Source organism: Equus quagga, unplaced genomic scaffold (assembly GCF_021613505.1).
Source record: "Equus quagga isolate Etosha38 unplaced genomic scaffold, UCLA_HA_Equagga_1.0 73442_RagTag, whole genome shotgun sequence".
Taxonomy (NCBI): Eukaryota; Metazoa; Chordata; class Mammalia; order Perissodactyla; family Equidae; genus Equus; species Equus quagga.
In genome coordinates, this window is record NW_025802777.1 from 1,585,861 (window position 1) to 1,597,361 (window position 11,501).

General features: G+C 53.2%; 1 protein-coding gene across 2 annotated transcripts in view; it reads right to left on the reverse strand.

Annotated features, from left to right (window-relative positions):
• The window catches only part of PDE9A (phosphodiesterase 9A), an 89,671-nt gene that overhangs the window by 61,104 nt on the left and 17,066 nt on the right, over positions 1 to 11,501 (reverse strand). The window lies entirely within an intron of this gene.

The following is an 11,501-nucleotide window of genomic DNA, read 5'->3' on the forward strand; positions in this document are numbered from 1 at the left end:
AAAAAGTTATTTCTTTTGTTCACTGGAAAGCGTTGTGAAAAATAGAGCCATCACCTATGTAAACGCACCTGCTGCCACAAGCCCATCATTGGTGATGTGTGACACACCGACTGACAACCCTGGCTTAATGACATTGCATCATCACAGGGGGTCTCCAATGACCTCGTGGGGACCATTAGATAAAAAAAATTTTAAGGCCGTTAGCTTAAAAAAAAATTGTGGGGCCGGCCCCATGGCTGAGCGGTTAAGTTCGTGTGCTCTGCTTCGGCAGTCCAGGGTTTCGCCACTTCAAATCCTGGGCACGGACATGGCACCACTCATCAGGCCATGCTGAGGTGGCATCCCACGTGCCACAACTAGAAGGACCCATGACTAAAAATACACAACTATGTACCAAGGGGCTTTGGGAGAAAAAGGAAAAATAATAATCTTAAAAAGAAAATTGTCTTTTAGGATTTGAGGCTGAGGTTGTACGACTAAATCAGACAGAGAGATAATGAGAACAGATCTGGCGTGACCCGCTGTCCTCCACAGTAAAGCCAGTCATGCAGGAGGTATAGCGCCCATTGCCCCGGCTGGACAGGAGAGACAGGCATTTGCATCAGCATCTTTCGTCCAAGGGGTCCCGACCGTGAGTCTCGACTCAGGAATCCCTCCCTAGAAGGGGCTTCAAGTACAGCGAGGGCTGACGTTCTCCAAGGCTGGACAGCGCGTGGGACAGTCCATGCCAAGGCCCCCCATTTCCTCACGATAGATGTTTTCCTTCTGAACTTCCCTGGTGAAGTGCTGTGCAGGCCCCCTGTGCCTGTCAGCTCTGGGCCCTGGCCGTGGGTGAGAAGCAGGCCTGAGCAGCGTGGTTATTTCTCAGCGCCCGGAGCCCCGTTTTTTCAGCAAAGACCAGTGTGCCTCTTCCTTCACTGGAAACAGTGAAATACAGAAGCAGCGTTTTCCCCCATAAACTCTGTCTCTCTGTGACTAACCCCACTTCCTGTGTGCTGCTGGCCTGGCAACGCTGACACAAAGCCAGCACGGCTTTCCCAGGCCTTGCTGTCTCTCCCCGTGGCATCTGCACCCTCGGTGATGACGCCATCGGTCTGCACTGTCCACCCTGCGGCCGCCATCCTGTCTCTGCCCTACCCCCGCCCTTCTCTCCAGCCCACGGGCACCCCTCCCCGGCAGCCCCCACCCCGTGCCACTGCTCTAAACTCCCCTTCCATCATGTCCTCCTCCCCTCTCCTTATTCCCAGCCATCAGGACGCACTGCCAGCTCCTCTGCGGCCTCCCGACCCCACTGCTGGAGGGGTCTTGCCTTCATCTGACTGTGTGTCGGGCCTGTATTTTCACGACGGCGCATCCCCAGCGGCCCCCAGCACGGGCCTTGAGCCATATGTATGCCCTGGCTTTTCCGGCTGTGCCGTGGGGCTGTGGTGTGGGAGAGCCGTGGCCGGGGCCCTGGCCATCATCCGCTGACACACGGGGGCCATCCTGAACCCTCGGGAGTCCGTTTCCATGTGGTGCATGGTGACTTTGTGGGTTTACTCCCGACGCCGTAAAAGGCAGGGGTGGGCTGAGTGGCAGGCACGGGGGCTGTGTCTTTGACACTCTTGGTCCGCCCGGAGACTTCCAGAGAAGGGCTAGGTGGCTCCCAGGTACGACCAGACACTCATAAGGAGCTGAGAGTGACCACAGGGGGTCGGTGCTGACACAGCCCTCCCCAGGGGACTGACCTGGAACCCGGCTCTCAGGCTCCCAGCCTTCCAGGTGGGAAGAAAGGCCAGAGGTCTTGGAATATTCTGGGGACCTTGACAAGAAAGGAGTTCCCCCAAAGCGCTAAGCACCGCAGTGAAATCTGGAGGAGACAGTCACGTGCTCGCCTTCCCGGCCTCGGGATAGCAGATAATAGCAGCCTTGCAAAGTCCAATTACGGAGTCTCCCGGCGAGGCAGGCTCCAGAGGACCCATTTGGTACAAGGACACTCTCGCTGCCCCTCTGCAAATTATCCATCCAAACTGAGGCGGCCGGCCTTACTCTGTGATCCGGAATCAGCTTTCTTTGAGACTGCTTTTGACAACTGTAAGAGAGGCTGTAAGGAAGTCTGGAACAAGCAGAAAAGAGTGCCTTGGGTGTCTCCAATAGGAAATTACGCTGCGGCCATCGGTGTATCCATTTCAACGTTCCTTTATGTGTGTAAATGTACGGTTCTTTGATTTCTCTCTCCAACTGGTGGTAACACCTCACCTGTGCCCTTGTTCAACTAACGAGTTAGGCAGAAATCTTTGACGCGTGGTCACTTTATATCCATGTGAGACCCACGCTTTTGCCTTATTTCCGTAGTTAGTAAGGCTTTAGCACGGTCAAAGCAGATGTGGAGCTGGGGTGAAGGAGCCGTGCACCCCGACCTCGGGAGAGCCGGGACAGAGGTGTTCTTTGTGGGGGTCAGGAGAAGCTCCCCGGATCCGGTTTCCTGGCTGTGGGAAAGCAGCCACGCCGGACACAAATGCTTGGTTGGCCAAGAAGACAGACCCCAGGCAGCCCTGTCAGGAGGGCACAAGGCTTTCTGTTCACACGTGGAATCATTTTGCAAATCCTTTATCCAGAAACAAGGAGCGCAAAAAAAAAAAAGGGGGGGGGTGGTAAAATGAAATTCAAAAACGAGATGTGGAGGCAGCAAGATTAATGGAGAAATGAAGATCGATGTTTCCATGCAACTGGAGGCAGAGCGGGGTGGGAGTTTGTGAGCAAGCACAGCAGATCCCCCCAAACTCAGGCGGTTTGACTGGCAGCACCGTGATATTAAAACGAGACAAGAGAAACAAATGAGAACTCGGAGGGCCCCTCGTCTGCCGGATATTGCCCTTTCCTCATATTCAGCTGGGGCCTGAGAATGGCAGCGGGAACTTGGGCGTCTGGAAGCTCCTACTGCCTGCAGAACAGAAAGACTGATGTTCACCGAACGCGAACCACAAGCCAAGCCTCGTTCTAGGGGACCTCCACAAGGACACCGAGGCGCACAGCGCCGTGTGGGGCTCCCATGGGCCCAGCCAGTGGGTGGCACGTCAGGATCGCATCCCAGGCCATGGCCGTCCAGGCCGTCTGACGGCAACAGCTACGACTCCCAGGCCTCTGTGTGCACGGTCTTCAAACCAGCCTCCTCTTAGGGACAGGGTCAGGGAAAGAGTGGCACTTCCTGGAATTGGGAGCCCAGGCTTGTCCCTGCCAGTTCCTCCTTTTGTCCACTGGCTTCTCCCTCATAGACCCCTACTCCTCATGGGCAAGACCACAACTAACTATTTGGAAGCCTCAGTTTACCATTCCGTGAATGGGGTTGACCACATCAGCTCCACCTGCCTCTTGGGGCCGTGATGAGCAACGTGTGAGGGAACATGTTTGAAAGGAATCATCCAGAACACTGTTGCTTTAACACGAAACTCAATTTCAAACCATCTCAGTTGCCCATGAATCTCGTGGTTCCCTCTGGCTTTAAATTCCTGTGATTCTGCAGGCTCCGATGGGCTCCAAGTGGCTTAAACGCACCCAAAAGACTTTCTGCCACTTTTTTTTCGGCATTCAATTTTATTTTAGTAGGACTTAAATTTACAGACGGCAGGATTTCCAGAGCTTAAAGAAAGAAGGTCTAATTCAGCTCCTGTGTTCCCACTGCTTCTTGGGGAGGGAGCTACCCTCAACCCCTGAAAGGCAGGAATGGGGGCCCTGGGAGACCCCAAGCTGTGCACTCACAGCAGGACGGTCCCGCTGCTTTCCTGGGATTGATTGACAGTCAGTGAATATGGGGAAGAGAGACAAGTATCCCGGAGCACACGCAGGTTGACAAGACCTTCTGGCTCGGCTCACAGTTGGGACCATCAGCCCTGACACCCTCCTGTTGGGAGGCCCCAGGAAGTGGGACCCAGGGCTGTGGTCAGGGCTGTACCCTTCCAGCCAGGTTGGTTGGGTGGGGACATTTCGAACAGACACCCTCTAGGACTGTCCTCACAGGTGGGGATTTATGAGCGAGACCCAGGGGACTGCAGAGGTCAACCCACATTCATCGCAGCACAGGGTGCCTCCACCACCTGGCCGTCAGCGTGTGCTCCTTAGAGCCCTGGACAGGCATCCCTGGCTCCTGGTGACCCTGCCCCATCCCCAATACCCGACCTCTGACTCTCTGGCCAGTAATCACCCTTCCTCAGGAGAACTTTTACTAAGCAATTCTTAGCTGGTGGCCGTTAGGGTAAGCACAGGGTCACTGGAAGTCATGCTGGACTGACCACACTGGGTCACCCCCGAGATGAATAAGGAGGAGGGACAAGAGGGAGGCGTTGATCACAGAGGGCAGAGGGAGAGGAGCAGAGAGGGGGAGAGCCCAAGACCGCCCAGGCTTCCCGGTATCCCAGATTCTGGGGCTTTTTCCCAGCATCCTTACAGCAGCCTCTGAGTGAGCCCCCTCCCCACAACCACCGACCCCCATGCAAACCCAGGCCTTCTTGGATTGCATGAGAATGATTCTGTTTCTTGGCATCAGAAGTGCCTGGACCAATACACTTAGAAAAACAGGGCTGGTGACTGTGGAGCAGATGGCCAGAGGGCTGCCACGTCCAGGTGGCCTCCGGTTAAAGAAACAGGACAGGGCAGTTTCTCAAAGACAGGGACTGGCTTCTTCTCCACTCTGAGTCCAGAGGCCTCTTCCAGGGATGAGATTCTACTGATAAAACGCCCAGGGTTCTGTTTTCCTTTCTCCCCCTGGACACCGCATTCAGAGGCTCAGCGAGACGAGGATGCAGAAAGCGGCCCTTTGAGTTCCCATTTTCCAGCCACACATTGTGCTGTTTTCACGCCAAAGGGCAGCAGGACAGATGGGGTCTCCAGCCGCCACGGCAGCTCCAGATAATTGAGTTCCCCGATAGGAGGTCAGGCGGATGATGAATTGATCATCACTGAACTCCAGCTCCTGGAGGGCGCGCCGTGATCCTCCTGTAAATCCAAAGCCAGAATACAAGGGCTCCCCAGCTCCTTGGAGGGCTTCCAACCAGGACCTTCCACCAGGAAACATAGCTGGTATTTCAGCATGAGATGCACAGTGAGGGTGCAGAGGGGTATCGTGAGGGGAGAGGAGACCGAGTGAACAAGGAGCCCCCGAGATGCCCTGCAGTGGAAACAGGACTTTGATGGTGGGGGCACCAAATGGGTAACAGGACACGGCCCGGTGCCAGCAATGACGTGGGGCAGAGCGGGAGCTCCAGGCTCCAGAGAGACCAACAGAGGTGACGAGGTGTTCACCCACAGTCGGGGGCAGCTCCTCCTCTACTGGACCTTTTCCGGAAGGTTCTTCCATCTACTGAGTGGGCCCTGGCATCAGGGCTTCCTCATGCTCTGCGCATGAGAAGATGCTAGGGCTCCTCTGTGTCCACCTCCCGATTGAGGTTGCAACCTCCTAGCCCGGACCACGGAGGTCCAGGTGGCGGCTCTCCTGGCTGTCTGCACTGCATTTCCGTGAATCTTAAAGGCGCAGTGGTAAGCCCGTGGGCCCCGCCTTCCAGTTTGGAGGGACTGGGCCAGGGAGATACCTCTGGTGACCAGTCCTGCAATTCAGCAGCAGATGCACCACGGAGGAAGCTGCTGGACTGTGACATGCACAAGTTCTATGCAGCTCAGGCTCCAACCGGGGCCCCCGGGAGGGAAGGGGCTGGTGGGTGCCACTGCCCTGGTAGCACCCTGACTCCACTCCCAGCCTTTGCCTGTGGTCCCTGACCGTGGAACAAGGCAGGCCCGGCACCTGCTTTCACGTCCACTCCACAGACGGTCCCAGCTGCCACACCAGTCTGTTTTCAGATGTGGAGGCTGAGTTTGTTCTGGCGTGCCCGGAACCTGGGGCAGGCCGGCCCGGGGCGGATGCTCGGGAAACGCTGGCTGCACAGCAGCTGCTTCGGTCCATTTTTGCCAGATATCAGTTCTGGTTTTTGGAGTGTGCATTTAAGGAGGTACGCCCCTTTCAGGTACGACTTAAAGTTCACGCGTGAATTCACATATGTGAAAACCTTTTAAGTTTTAATGTCCATCATCTGCTCTCCTTTTGCTTCTCGCCTTTTCCATTTTTAAGGCGGTTGACCAAGGATCCACACGGGGGGACAACCACCCAGAGCTGGGCCAATTTGGTCCCAGCGTGCAGGGAGACCCTGGCTGCCTGGGGAGGGGGCTCAGGCTCCGGGAGCCAGGCAGGAATGCACGAGCAAGGGCAGCTGTAGCATTGTTTTATTTGGGCTCCACATATAAAAATGACTTGTCATTGTTGCTGCCCCATCTGCCCTTGTCATTTCGGTGTCTATACAGCCCAAATATGGTTGGCAGTGGCTGCTGAGGAAATTATTCCCTCTTCTGAGAAATTAGGAGCCGAGGCAGACGGAGCAGTAATAACGGAACAGAGCCACCCAGAAAGCAGGTACACACAAGCCCCCACGCCTCTCAGTGCCTCTCAGCCCTGTGCTGAGGCTTCTTCCAACATCTCCCACCCCGGCTGGGACCGCGGACCCCCAGCCCAGCTTCTTATTTCTATTTGAGGCACTTCCTCGCAGCTGCGGAGAACATTTCTCGCTGGGTTTGCCAATTCTAGTTTGGATTGGCATGAAGTCAGTGACCTCCAGAAACTGCGGCTTTCTCACACGGATATTTGTGGTGCTACGTTATGAAATGCTCCCGGTCCTGGACAAATGAGATAACCGAAAGGCAATTTCGGTTTGGATTGCTTTGCAGGCTGGGAAAGACAAAAACCACCACATCACAAAGGGAAAGTTCAGTTTGAGCATGTCAGGAGGGGACGAGGGGCTGGCAGGGTGGGAGGTGGGTGGAGGTGCCCTCCAGAGAGAGCAGTGTCCCTGGGAATTTGGGGGAACTTCCTTTGTGAGGCCAGCTGCAATCTTTTTCACCAAAGGATCCCACGAAGCTGGTAAACCAGGACGACACTAGACACTAGTTACCTTTCAAAATCACAAAAAACGTCTGCGTTACCTTTCAAAATCATTAAAAGACGATCTGTGTCAGGTAAGTCCTGCTTTTGGGGTCGGATGTTGTAAAACATGCAATTACGTGCATTGTCTGGCTGTTAACTGCTTATACCGACTGTGAAATGTTTTATTCAACTCCCTTAGCAACAGTCTTCCCAGAGCTTCTTTGAACTTGGAATAACGAATCTCGAGCAAAATTTTGCTCATTATAATTCTTCTACGGTCTTTGCCCCTAAGCGACTGTAAATGGCTCCAGCTGAAGATGGGAGGCCAGGTCTCCAGACACGGGGATGCTGAGCTCCGAAAGGCAGAGGGCAAGAAGGCACTTTGCCTTTTCCATCAAGCTGCCCTTCCCGAGGAGGGAGATGAGCGAGCTCTGTGTCTCTACACGGGCAAAGGGCTCCGTTTTTCTTCCTCTGGTTAATTAGAACTGGACGCCTTTTCCAGCAATGCTCACTCTGGCCCCTCCCTGCTGTTCACATTGGCTCTTGATTTGGACCCCCTGAGCATCTTACCTCTCAGCGTTAACGCTGGGTCATACTTTCATTTACTCTCGTCACTTGATGATCACGTTTATTAATTATAAATGTCAAGCTGACATCAGAAATCTCCACCCCACCAAAATAAGCCTACTGACTTCTAAACATAGCCAAGAAATTGAAGGCAAATAGTCAAACTGGCAATCATGGATGGAGAGCCAAAATCTAGAAGCAACTGGGACGCCCATCAATGGGTGAATATTAAACAAACCATGGCCCGTCTACGCCATGGAATGCTACCCTGCAATGGAAAGGAATGAATTACTGATACACCCAACAACTGGGATGGATCTCAAGGGATTTATGCTGAGTAAATAAAAACCAATCTCAAAAGGTTACATACTGTATGATTCACTTGACATTCTTGAAATGACAAAACTATAGGAATGGAGAACAGGTTAGTGTCCGCCAGGAGTTAGGGACGGGGTGGGCGGGGGTAGGGGATGGAGGAAGGAGGTGGGTGTGGTTATAAAAGGGATGGAACCATCCTACATCGTGACTGTAGCGGTGGCTACGAGACCCCACACACAGGATAAGATCGTACAGAACTCAAATGAGCACGAGAAAACGGGGAAAATGGGAATGAGGGGGTGGATGTCTTAGTGTTAGTGTCCTGGTCATGACACTGTTCTGGAGTTCTGCAAGATGTCCCCATCGGGGGAACCTGAGTAAGCGGTACACAGAGCTCTCTGTGGCATTTCTTACAACTGCATGTGAAACTACAACTGTCCTCAAGAGCTTATCTGAAATAAAATGACGGCACCAACTCTGGCTGGGGGTGGCGAAGGGGACGCCCCTTGAGGAAGGTGCGTCCACGGAGCCCTGGTGGAAAGCAGGTGGCAATATGTGCACCCTTTGACCCAGAATCCCGTTTCCAGGAATTGCTCTTAAGGAAATAATAAGAACAAACACAATAATAGGAGCATTTATTAAGTTCCAGGCATGGTTCCGGGCACTTTTCATGAATCAGCTTATCTTCACGGAGAGCCAGTTACCTCCCAGGTTTATGCCCAAACCACTGCCCTGCACTGCCAGTCTGCAAGCCAAGATGCACGGCGAGGGATGTTCTTCTGGTGTCATTTATTGCAGAGAAATGGAATTAAGCTAACTCTCTCATAAATGATGAAATGATTACATTTTAGTTAAGTCTCCATGATGGAACATTATATGGGTATTAAAATCATGTTTTTGAAGACTATTTAATGATATCTTGGAAAATACTGCTGATGTTAATGCTGAGTGAAAATGATCAGGATAAAAATTTATGTCAAAGAAAGCTACAAGCACACATACACACACACACACATTCTCACACACTCACAGGAGAAAACGGCAGCACGTGAGGTCCTGAAATGTTAGCAGCAATTTCCTCTCTCTGGAGGGAGAATGGGTTATTTTATTTTCCTTTTTATACTGCTCTGCATTTTTCAAATATTCTACAATGAATATGCACGGCTTTTATAATCAAGGAAAAAGTTATCTAGCTGTAGAAGCTGAGGTTATTAATTGATAACAGAACTGACTTAGGAACACTCCCTCCTAATGGCGTGCTGTAGTGCATTTATGTAAAATTCTTACGAGAGGGAAAAAAAAAGTCTTTACCATTTTTATTTGGAAAGAATACTCTTTGGCATGAAGCCAAGCTGATGAGAAAATTAAAAGACGGTGAAGCAGAGAAGAGGAATCAGAATTTAAATAGCATTGGCTGGGGGTGGGGGGAAGTGGTGCAGGAGTGGAGGGACCAGGAGAAAATCAGGGCAGTGGGAGAGTCGCAGAGAGAGTGGGGGGAATGAAAGAACAAGAATCTAGAGCAAAGAACGAGGCCGGGCACCTCCCGGGACGGAACAAGGAAGAACGTTCCATGGTCTGTGCCGGCCACGGGGACGCAGACCGAGCAACTGAACGAAGGAAGACCAAGGGTCTCGAGGGATCCCCTGTGGCGCCATGACCCCCAGGGCACCTGAGGCCACGCAGAGGGCAGCGGGGGGGTAGAGGAACTGTTCCCACCCCAACAGCCCCCGTGAGTCCGGAGACGCAGCCCACAGCCAGGCCTCATCCCCCAGGGGCCAGGACTTCCCGCTAAAGAGCTTCTAAAGCTTCAGGCCTTATCTGAAGGCCCCTGAGATCCAGGCATCTTTGAGACCCCGTCGAAGGGAGGTTTTTGGTGACCAGGAAAGGTGCCCCCTCTGAGAGGGCTGCATGAGTCGGGCCGGGGCCCCTCAGGGTCCAGATTCAGATGTCCACTCTTTAAGTCGATCTCCTAACCTCCTTCAGACACTCGATAAAGCGAGTGCTCAGCTGTGAAAACCTAAACATCAGTGCATTCCAGCAGGGACACATTATCTTCGGGGTCAGGTCCACTTGGCAGGTACCCACGAGGCTGCCCACGACCCCTGTCCTGAGACCCGAGTGCCTCGTAGATGCCTGCTGGCCGGCGAGGCACAGGGCCGCCAGGACCACATCCGCAGAATCGTGCAGGTCAGGGGTCTCCTCAGGCAGCATTTTGGGGGCCAACAAACCGACCGAAAATAAGTGAGGCTGAGGCCAATGCGAGCCTGCGGCTGCCGTCCCAAACCCCCTGTTCCAAATGCAGTGCTCACACGGGGACCCTCTCTGCTTCCAGGAATTCTCCGGTGGGGGCTATAGATTTGAATTTACAGAATAAATGGATACTAATACACGACCTCTAACTGTTTATATGTTTTACATATTAGGATTACAGGTAACATTTTGTGAGAAAAAACAGTGCACTTGTGAAAATTGTGCAAACCACTAACTCTTTAGCCATCAGGACAGAGTAGGGGCCAGGCAACCAGATGGTCAGCAGAGTGCCCTGGGTGAGTGGCAGGCCCTGGGCTGGCCGGAGCCTGTGCTGTCCCAGCTGCCTCACATCCCCAGGATCGCCCCTGGCCGGTGTCGGTGTCACGCACTGCTCCAAGCACATGCAGGGCAGAGGGTGGGGAGGGAGGAGTCAGAGGCGTGAGTTCACATCCAGCTCCTCCTCTTACCAGCCTAACCCAGGACAGATTTCTCAATCTTTCTGGGGCTCTAATTCCTCAGCTGCAAGCGAGGATCATCAGCCCTCGCCCACGGGAGTACCAGGAGGAGGCATCACGCCACACCGAGGGCCTGGAGCACGTTGAGTGCTCGGTTAAGTGGTAGCTGTGATTACAGAAGGGGTCCCCTGAAACTCAGGCATGTCTGCCCTGGGGACAGAGAGGCTCCTCCTTGAGCCCCCAAAGGCCATTTTCACAATCAACAGGCATAGAGGACACACAACCCTAAAGTCAACATGTCAGTATTTCTGGGTGTTTCAGTAGAGATTGGAGAAAACGACATCTTCACTCGGGGCGGCCATCACAGGGCAGGCTCTGCGGGCTCTCCCTGACCTCCCTGTGCTGATTGTCAACCATGTCCAACCATGTGCAACGACAGCCGGGGTCGTGCCAACACAAACGTGTGGCAGTCAACAGGATCACCAGGTAGGATTTTAAAACCTCTGATAGGTTAAATGATCAATTTGATTTCACTCTGGTTAGTGGTAGTTTTTTATTCCATTAAACGTGGAAGGAAATCCTTGGAAGGTGAGGTCTTTGTGGGCAGGACCCAGGTCAGATGCTCACATCCCAACAGTGGGCACAGTAAAGCTGGCGCCTAAGTGTGCTCCCATGTGAATGAGTTGAGGCTGAATATTGAGACTGATGGTTTTATGTTACGCCACTGATGACACCAATATCACCACCCCCACCATTATTACCACCACTACTGCTGCCACCACCACCATAACCATCACCAACACCACCACCACAACCATTATTACCACCACTACCACTACCACTACCTCCACCATCACCACCACCACTACCACCACCTCCACCATCACCACCACCACTACCACCACCACCACCATCACCACCACCACTACCACCACCATCACCACCACCACTACTACCACCTCCACCAT